Below are 9,606 nucleotides of genomic sequence, written 5' to 3' on the forward strand. Positions count from 1 at the left end.
AAAAAAAAAAAAAAAAATCCACTGGCATCTAGTCGACTCTGACTCATAGTGACCCTATAGAACAGGGTAGAACTGCCCCCATAGGATTTCCAAGGCTTTAAATTGTTATGGAAGCAGACTGCCTCATTTTTTTCCCATGGACCAGCTGGTGAGTTTGAACCGACAACCTTTGGTTAGCAGACAAATGCCTTAACCACTACACCACCACAGCTCATTTTTACTATACCACCAGGGCTCCAATATTCATGTAGCACCTACAGTTATGCATGTAGAAATATCCACAAGCAAACCTAGATGTGCAGGTATATGTTCTGTCTTATAGCTTCCCACACCTCTTTAGCATACCTATCTGCCTATGTAACCATTTATAAATTATTGTTTGTTAATACTATTGTTGCAGGGTTGTCTATGTTATAGTAATTACCGTGGTTACCCTTTCTTTTTAGTTCCTCTCAGTGTCTTTCTTTGCCATGGTCATGTTGTGCTGACCCCTTCCCCCCCACACACACACATTCTGTATTGCCTTTCCCTTCACCATTATTAACACTTGTCTTCTATGTAGTTAATAATTTTCCCTTCATCCCCCTCCTATCCCTGGTAATTTCTTTTGGGGGAGGGGAAAAAACCTTTTCTTTTTAAAATATAATAATGGTTATATAACAGTATTTGTCCTTTTGTGAGTGATTGCTTCATTAAGCATAATTTCCTCCAAATTCATCCATGTTGTGAGATGTTTCACAGTTCTTTATCTTTTTGTAGTGTTCTATTGTGTATATGTACCACAGTTTGTTTATCCATTCATCCGTTGATGGGCACTTAGATTGTTTCCATTTTTTTGTTATTGTGAATAATACTGCAACGAATATGGGTGTACGTATGTCTCGTCATGTCATGGCTCTTATTTCCTTAGGTTATATACCAAGTAGTGGGATTGCTATATCATATAATATTTCTATTTCTAGCTCTTTAAGGAAGTTCCATCCTCTTTTCCCATAGTAGTTGGATAATTTTACATCCCCACCACTAGTGTATAAGAGTTCCAATCTCCCCACAACCTCACCAACATTTCTATTTTTTTTTTCTTTTAAACTTTCTATTGTGATTTGGGTGAAAGTTTATAAAGCATATCAGTTTTCATTCAACAATTCACACACATTTTGTTTCACGTCATTAGCTGCAATCCCCTCAGTATAAATTGATATCCTTCCACTTCCTTCTGGTGTTTCTCATTTCCATTCTTCTTTTACTCCTAACCTTCCTGTCTTCTGAATGTTGTCTTTGGGCAAATGCTATCTTCTTGATCTTGAATGGTTGATTGTTCTAAGGAGTGTGTAACTTCCTAGAATTATTGTTCACCTTATAGATCTGACCTATCTAGATGGATTGACACAGTGGCTGCAATAATGGGCTCAAGCATAACAATTGTGAGGATGGCACTGGACTGGACAGTGCTTCATCCTGGTGTGTTCAATTCGATGGCACCTAACAACAACAACAATATTGTTTAACTGAAAATTCACCTATGGAGTGAGCTCAATTCCAGGCCCAAAGGGTGACCAAGGCCATAGTCTTAGGACCACCCAGTAAGACTTTCTTATGATCTTGAGTTTTGTTCCACAGTTTTCATCCACTCTGTCCAAGACCTGATGTGATCCCTTTCAGAGCAATTTGTAGTGGTAGGCAGGTACCACCTAGTTCTTCTAGTCTCAGATTCATGGAGACTGAGGTTCATGTGGTCCATTAGTTCTTTGGGCTAATTGTTTCCATGTGTATTTTCTTCCCTTTTCTTTGCTCCAGATGAGAAGAGACTAATAGTTGCACCTATATGACCACTCACAAGATTTTGAGACCCCAGTCGCGACTTACCAATGTAAGTATACTTACCAATGTAATATACCAATGTATATTAATACTTAATATGATGTAGGATATTAACTTTGTGGACTACGCTTACCATTTCTGTATTTTTGATTAGTGCCGTTATTGTTGGGTGAGATTGTATCTCCTTGTAGTTTTTATTTGTATCTCTTTAAGGGTCTATGGTGGTGTAGTGGATAAGACATTTGGCCGCTAACCAGAAGGTCAGCTGTTCAAACCCACCAGCTGCTCCATGGAAGGAAGATGGGACAATCTACTGCCATAAAGATTTACAGCCTTGGAAACCCAATAGGCATTGCTATGAGTTGGAATCAACTCGACAAGAGTGAGTTTGGTTTTGTTTTTTGGTAATGGCTAATGATGATGAGCATTTCTTCATGTGTTTGTTAGCTGCCTGAATGTCTTCTTTGGTGAAGTATTTGTTCTTACCCTTTGCCTGTTTTAAATTGGATTGTGTGTCTTTTTGTTGTTAAGGTGTTGTAGTTTTCTGTAAATTTTAGAGAATAGACCTTTGTCTGATAAGTCCTAGCCAACATTTTTTTCCCATTTGTAGGTTTTCTTTTTACTCTTCTGGAGAAATCTTCTGATGGACCCAAGCAGTTAATTTTCAGGAGGTCTCATTTATCCAGTTCATCTTCTGTTTGCACATTTTTAATTATGGTTGGCATTCTGTTTATGCCATATACTAGGATCCCTAGTATTGTCCGTAGTTTTTCTTCCATGATCTTTACAGCTTTAGGTTTTACGTTTAGGTCTTTGATCCATTTTAAGTTAGTTTTTGTGTATGGTTTGAGGGATGGGTTCTGTTTAATTTTTCTACAGAAAGACATCCAATTTTCCCAGCACCATTTCTGAAAGAGACTGTCTCTTCTCCATTTAATGGACTTTGGCTCTTCATCAAAGATCAACAGTCCACAGGTGGATGGATTTATGTCTGGTTGTCAATTCTGTTCCATTGGTCTGTGTGTCTGTCATTGTACCAGTACTAGGCTGTTTTGACTGCCATGGGTGTATAGTAGGTTCTGAGATCTAGTAGTGTGAGGCTTCCTACTTGTTCTTCTTTAATAATGCTTTACTTATCCAAGACTTCTTTCTCTTCCATGGAAAGCTGATAATTAATTTTTCCATCTTATTAAAAAATACTGTTGGAATTTGGATTGGGATTGCATTATTATCTATATATCACTTTGGGTGGTATTGACATTTTCACAATGTTAAGTCTTTCTACCCATGAACATGATATATTTTCCATTTATGTAGGTCTCTTTTGGTTTCTTGTAGTAGTGTTTTGTAGTTTTCTTTATATAGGTTTTTTATATTATGGTTAGATTTATTTCTAAGTAGTTTATCTTTGGGGAGCTATTTTAAATGGTACTGTTTTCTGGATTTCCTTTTCAAAATTCTCTTTGTTAGTGTAGAGGAATCCAACTGATTTTTGTATGTTGGTTTTTGTATCCTGATACTTTGCTGAATCCTTCTATTGGTTTTAATAGCTTTCTTGTGGGATCGTTGTGATTTTCTATGTATAGGATCAAATTATCTGTGACTAGAAATAGTTCTCCTTCTTCCTTACCAACTTGAATGGCATTAATTTCCTTTTCTTGCCTTATTGCTCTAGCTGGAATTTCCAGTGCAATCATGAATAAGAGTGGTGAAAAAGGGCATACTTTTCTGATTCCCATTCTTAAGGGGAATGCTTTCAGTCTCTCTTCATTGAGAATAATGTTGTCTGTTCCTTTTGTATAAATACCCTTTATTATGTTGAGGAATTTCTCTCTATTTCTATTTTGCTGAGAATTTTTATTAGGAATGAGTGTTGGAGTTTATCAAATGCTTTTCCTGAGATGATGATCATATATTTCTTTTCTTTTGTTTATGTGGTGCAGTGAATTACTTGGTATGGCTTTTCTAGCCATCATTGTTGTGATTCCCACCAGATGACTGGGGGAATCCAGATGATTGGAACTATGCAAATGTGAGGTACTTGTGGCCCACTAAGAAGATTGGATAGCTTGTTAGTAATGATATAATAAGGTACATGGATGGTACCCTTGTGGGGATGGGACCATGGAAATATGGTGTATGGAACCCTAACTTGGTGACTGGTCAATTTTGTCATTCTGCTAGGCTTAAAGTAAGCCATCTCAGAGGTGGTAAAAGGGGGATCTCACTGCCATCAAGAGAGAAGAGATAGAAGTGGAGTGGAGGAGGTGCAGTGGAGCACATCCTTGGGCCCAAGATCCCTTCCCTGGACCTCCTTGGCAGAGATCCCCAGCTGAGAGATAGCACCAGTGGAACCGAGAAGTATAAGACAGAGCAGCAGACTTACCTGGCCCACAGAGCAAGAAAGCTGAGTACCTTTGGGCAGGAGGCTTGCTGGTGGAGTGGGGTGCACCTAGCTACAACTATTGGCAGAGCTAAAAGAGCTTTGTAACACTTGTCCAAGCAGGACAGAAGCCAGGCCAAGAGGCCACGGACCAGGGAGGCATGCTTGAGGACATGGCAGAGAGGAGACTGTCCTGATCAAAGGATTATATCCTATCCTAAACCTGACTTGTAACCTGTTACTTCCCCCTAATAGCAAACCCCATAATCTTGAGTATCGACTGTGAGTTCTGTGTGGCCATTGCAATGAATTATTGAACCCAGCAGAGAAGTAGTGAGTACCATGGGAGGGACGGTTGGTGTCAGAATTGGTAAAAAACCTGGAGGGTAGTGGCATGTCTGGCCTCATAGGAGTAAGCCTTGGGCTGTTGATGGTTATTCTATTTCCCTCTTGTGAGTCTGGAGGAAGTCAAAAGATGCTTCTCCCATGCCCTTTGTACAGTTTGATTTTCTAATGTTGAACTATCTTTGCGTACCCAGTATGAATCTCACTTGGTCACGATGTATTGCTGCTTTGACGTGTTGTTGAATTCCATTGGCTAGAATTTTGTTGATAATTTTTACATTTATATTCATGAGGGATAAAATCTGTAATTTTCTTTTTTTATGGTGTCTATGCCTGGCTTTGATATCAGAGTTATGCTGTCTGCATAGAAGGCATTTGGAAGTGTTCTTTCCTGTTGTATGCTCTGACATAATTTGAGCAATATTGGAGTGATCTCTTCTCTGAATATTTGGTAGAATTCTCCAATGAAGCTGTCCAGGGCATGCTTTTTTGTGTTGTTGGATTTTTTTTTTTTTTTAATTACCTGTTCAACCTCTTCTTTTTTTGTTATGGGTCTGTTCAGTCTTTCCACCTCAGGTTATGTTAGTTTACATAGGTAGTGTTTTTCTAGAAATCTGTTTACTTCTTCTAGGTTTTCAAATTTGTTGGAGTACAATTTTTCATAGTATTCTGTTGTAATATATTTCATTTCAGCTGGTTCTGTTGTAATGTTACCCGTTTCATTTCTTATTTGGTTATTTAGTTCTTCTGCTTTTCTTTTGTCAGTTTATCCAGAGGTTTGTTGATTTTATTGATTCTTTCAAAGGACCAACTTCTAGTCTTTTTAATTCTTTCTATTGTTTTTCTGTTTCATTTATTTCTGCTCTAATCTTTATTATTTCCTTTTTCTGATGACTGTGGACTTTCATTCTGCTCTTTTTCCTTTGGCAGGATTAATGGTTTGATTTTGGGCCTTTCTTTTTTGGTGTATTCAATTATTGTGATAAATTGATCTCTGAGCTCTGCTTTTGCTGTATCTCAAAGGTTTTGTTATGTTTTCATTCCTACTTGATTCTAGGAATTTTTTAATTTCATCTTTTTATGTCTTTTGTTATGCATTGATTTTTAACCAAGATATTATTCAGTATCCTTGTATTTGATTTCTTTTTCCTTGCTCTTCCTGTTACAGATTTTTACTTGTATAGCATTGTGATTAGAGAAAATTATTTGTATTATTTTAATGTTTTGGATTTTATTGAAGCTTGCTTGTGGCCTAAAATGTGATCTTTTCAGGGGAATGATCCATGTGTGTTGGAAAAAATATAAATACTTTGCTGCTGTTTGGTGGATGTTCTGTATGTTTCTAAGAAGTTGAGTTAGTTGATTGTGGCATTTAGATCTTCTGTATCTTTGTTCAGTTTCTTTCCAGTTGTTCTGTCAGTGTTGACAATGTTTTGTTTCTTGATCTGGGAGCTGGTTGCACAGAACAGTTCATTATATGAATATTCACCTGTCTGTACACTTATGATGTATGCACTTTTCTAAATTAATGTTAAACTTTAAGTTAAAGTTACTTTACAAATATTCATGGTCATGTCATACCCCAATCCAATTAAATCCTAATCTTAGGGGTGGAGACTGCACATTGGTATTTTATCTCCCTAGGAAAATCCGATATGCAGCCAGAGCTGAGAACTCCTAAGAGGAAACTCTTAAGAGGAAAGGGTGGTATTATGGGAGCTGAGGGAAGGGGGCGGAAACTCACTAGTGACCCACATTGCTAGGAGGTCTGGTAAAAAATGAGCTTTTGAAGAATTAAGAGAGAAAAGCCCCAGGTTGACCTTGGGAAGTGGGTATTGGGGCAGAAATTTGTGCAAGATTAAGGAGTGAATGGGACGGAAAAGTGCAGATAGTGAGAGGAGAAAGCTCTTGTGAGAAAGTTTGCCTTCTTCATTTAAACACACATTTCTTGAAAATTTACTATTCAAACTTCCCCAAGATTTATTGTGTATATATTATGTGCTAGGTACTGGGCTAGGCAGTATTTTCATATCCATTATATATTCTATTCATAAAAAAACCTATGAAGCATATATTATAATATCTAGTTTATTGATAAGGTACCCTGGAAGCACAGTGGTTAAGTGCTCGGCTGCAAATCAAAAGGTCAGCAATTTGAACCCATTAGCTGCTCCATGGGAGAAAAAATGTAGTAATCTGTTTCCGTTAAGATTTACAGCCTTGCATTAAGGAAGAGGAAAACATAGAGAGGAACATGGGAGGTACAGACAACAAAGATGAACCCTTTTGCACATACAGTACTGCATTGTCAGTGAAGGCAAACATGGGTATATGGGGGAATAGATGGATAGACAGGCTAAATTATTAGGTATCTCTATGCAGGGGGAGTGTACCCAAGACCATGTATAGGGCTGGCAGACAATGGTTCTATAAATGTGTTTGTATGATCTGTAAGGATTCCCAGGTGTATAGTAGAGCTGACAAAGGACAAGGTTGTAGTCACTTCTTGGTCACAGCCAGCTACCCAGAGGGACCAAGTAGTTGAACCGGTGGGCTCGGGACCATAGTCACAGGGGATATCAAGCTCAATTGGCATAACATACTACATAAAACATTGTTCAACCTTCTACTTTGGTGAGTAGCGAATGGGATCTTAAAAGCTTGCAAGCAGCCATCTAGATGCAATGATGGATCTCTCCTCATCCAGAGCAAAGAAGAATGAAGAAAACCAAAGATTCATGGAAACAATTAGTCCTAGCAACTGGTACACCATGCGATCCGCAGCCTATATGACTTATGAGACCAGAAGAACTAGATGGTGCCCAGCTACCACTGTCAACCACTTGGAAGGGGATCTATGTAGGCGATCCTAGATAGAGAAGGAGAACAATGTGGAACAAAACTCAAAATCATTTGGGAAATAAAAAAGGGGGGGCAGGCTTGCTGGTCTGTTACAGCTTGGTGGAACCACTGAGAGTATGGCCCCTAGCTGCCCTTCAGGTCTGGAATTGAACTCACACCTGTGGCTTCCAGCCAAACAAAAGACAAGCATATGAGTTGAACATTTACCTGAGGTAGATACACTCCTTGGAGAGAACAATTATGGGAGAAAGAAGGGCTGCTTATGCACAGGGAGACAGTTCAGGGGGCAAGAGGGCATGGAGGGATGAACACAGGGAAGAAGTAACTATCTGGAGGAAGCAGGAGGGGAGCTGTTGCATTGGGGTAAATTGTAGTCAATGTCATGAGACAAAGTGTATGTGAACTGCTGTATGGAAAATGAATTTGCTCTGTAAATTTTCACCCAAATCACAATTTTAAAAAAAGATTTACAGCCTTGGAAACCATATAGGGCAGTACTGTTCTTTACTATATGGTCACTTTGAGTTAGAATCAACTTATGATAATGGATTTGTTTGTTTTCTTGTCCAAATTACACAGCTACTAGAGGTTGGAGCTAGGATTATTAATACTAATTTGTTGCCTCCAATTTTCTTTTCATTTTTCACTTGGTTCAGTGCTACACAGCTAAGGAGATAAGAGTAACTCAGCCCATTTCAGAGTGTTGTTAATTGAGACAGAAGGGTAATTTGGAGCTGCAAAGCATATGGATATATGGTAGATGCTGTTATACACACCCAGATCCTCTTCAAGAAAGAAGGACCTGCTCCACCAGTCTCTGGGAGTGCTGCTGGCAGAAAGCTTTCTGCTGGCAACATCTTAGGGGAACTGCCTCAGATGAAGAAAAAACAAACAAACAAACCCACTGCTATTGAGTTGATTCCGACTCATAGCAACCCTTATTAGGTTTCTGAGTTGGTAAATCTTTACAGAAATAGATTACCTAGTTTTCCTTCCATGGAGTGGCTGGTTTGAACCACCAACCTTCTGGTTAGCATTCAGATGCCTTAGGCACTGTACTACCAGAGTTCCTTAGTTTAAAAAGCCACCTCAATTGAAGAAGACTCTCATAGAGATGGATTGACACAATAACTAAAACAATGGACTCAAATATATTAACAGTCATGAAGATGATGCAGGACTGGGCACAACAAATAGTATAGCATTCTTTCCAGAACAACATCCAATCCTCACCAGTATGTGGCACTAGCAGATTGAAGATATTCTATATAAAATAGTGGTTACCCTAACAGTCTTTTTAATCCTGAGTTCAGCTTCTAAATTCAAGTGGTGATGTTGTACACATATCTAATTCAAAGCATTAGAGCAATTTATTAAATAAATATTATATGCCTACTCAGTGCTAGACATTGCATATTTGTACAGCTTACTGATAATGGACTTGGCAGGGATTTACTTTGGACATGCTATCAAGAGGAACCAGTCTCTAGAGAAAGACATTATGCTTGGTATTAGAGGGTCAGCAAGAAAGAGGAAGACCCTGAATGAGATGGATTGACACAGTGGCTGCAGCAGTGGGCTCAAACAGCAATGATTGTAAGGATGGTGCAGGACTGGGCAACGTTTGGATCAGTAGTACATGATGTTGCTAGGACTCGCAACCAACTCGAGGGCACCTAACAATAACAACAAAGGGTAATTACTTCTGTTATTTAAGATTTTGTTTTGTTTTTCTATTCTATTTTAATCCAGTTTTCAAAGAAGATTAAAGTCATTTAGTTAACCAAGTGAAACATCATTTGGAATCACCTACATTCAAGGATTGCCTAGAAAGGGATAAAGAAAATAAGTAAAAAAAAATCTGCTGTCATCACTGTGAGGACACTTACATGTGAATAACTAATCATGTAAGGCAGAATGGGTAAAGTCTGAAGCATGGATATTAACAGTGCTTTACTAGGAGCTCTGATGGCATAGTGGTTAAAGCATTTGGCTGCTCACCGAGCGGTGGGGAGTTCAAACCCACCATCTGCTCTGTGAGAGCAAAATGAGGCTGCCTAAAATGAGGTTGTCTGAAGAAAATTTACAGCCTTGGAAAGCTTATGGGGCAATTCTACTCTGTCTAATAGGGTCACGATGAGTTGGAATTGACTAGATGGCAGTGGGTTTGGTTTTAGGAGTAATTTGGTTATTAT

Source organism: Orycteropus afer, unplaced genomic scaffold (genome assembly GCF_000298275.1).
Source record: "Orycteropus afer afer isolate SDZICR_OR568_19922 unplaced genomic scaffold, OryAfe1.0 scaffold00017, whole genome shotgun sequence".
NCBI lineage: Eukaryota > Metazoa > Chordata > Mammalia > Tubulidentata > Orycteropodidae > Orycteropus > Orycteropus afer.